At 41.5% G+C, this 549-nt stretch overlaps 1 pseudogene; it reads right to left on the bottom strand.

Annotated features, from left to right (window-relative positions):
- Positions 1-6: 6 nt before the first annotated feature.
- Positions 7-540, bottom strand: LOC103213605 (annotated as a pseudogene).
- Between the last annotated feature and the right edge of the window lie 9 nt (positions 541-549).

Consider the following 549-nt stretch of genomic DNA (forward strand, 5'->3'; position numbering starts at 1 on the left):
ATAAAGCAAACGTGTCCCTCCGTTCCAATCATATTCATTAACATCAACTCCACAGTCAAGAAGCATTTTCACAATATCTGTATAGCCTTTACTACAGGCCAATGACAGTGCACTTTCTCGACCTTTTCCTAAAAGTTGGGGATCAGTACCATTCTAAAGTAGAAATTCTACCACAGCTATTTGCCCGTGTTCTGCAGACCACATCAGAGGAGTAAATCCTTCTTCATCCGTGTGATTGATAACAGTTTCTTGTTCCATACGAGTAGCCAGATAGAGCATCTGACCCTGCGCAGCCAACTGGAGGACAGACAAGGAATTTGCTAACAGAGGTGTGGTAGAGACTTCATTTCCTCTATGTTTGTTGGTTAAAGTTGTTGACTGCTTTATGGGTGAGAAATGCTTTGTTGTAGAGGGAGTGTAGACATGCCTTACTTGAATTCCCAGAGATGGAGATGTATGGATGTTGCATTCAGCTTTAAATAGGACAGATGGCACCTCCAGATCAGAGTTAACTTGATCTTTGAATGTTTTTGCTGTCCTCTTCATTTA

The sequence above is a fragment of the Orycteropus afer genome, unplaced genomic scaffold, assembly GCF_000298275.1.
Source record: "Orycteropus afer afer isolate SDZICR_OR568_19922 unplaced genomic scaffold, OryAfe1.0 scaffold15202, whole genome shotgun sequence".
In the NCBI taxonomy this organism is placed as follows: domain Eukaryota; kingdom Metazoa; phylum Chordata; class Mammalia; order Tubulidentata; family Orycteropodidae; genus Orycteropus; species Orycteropus afer.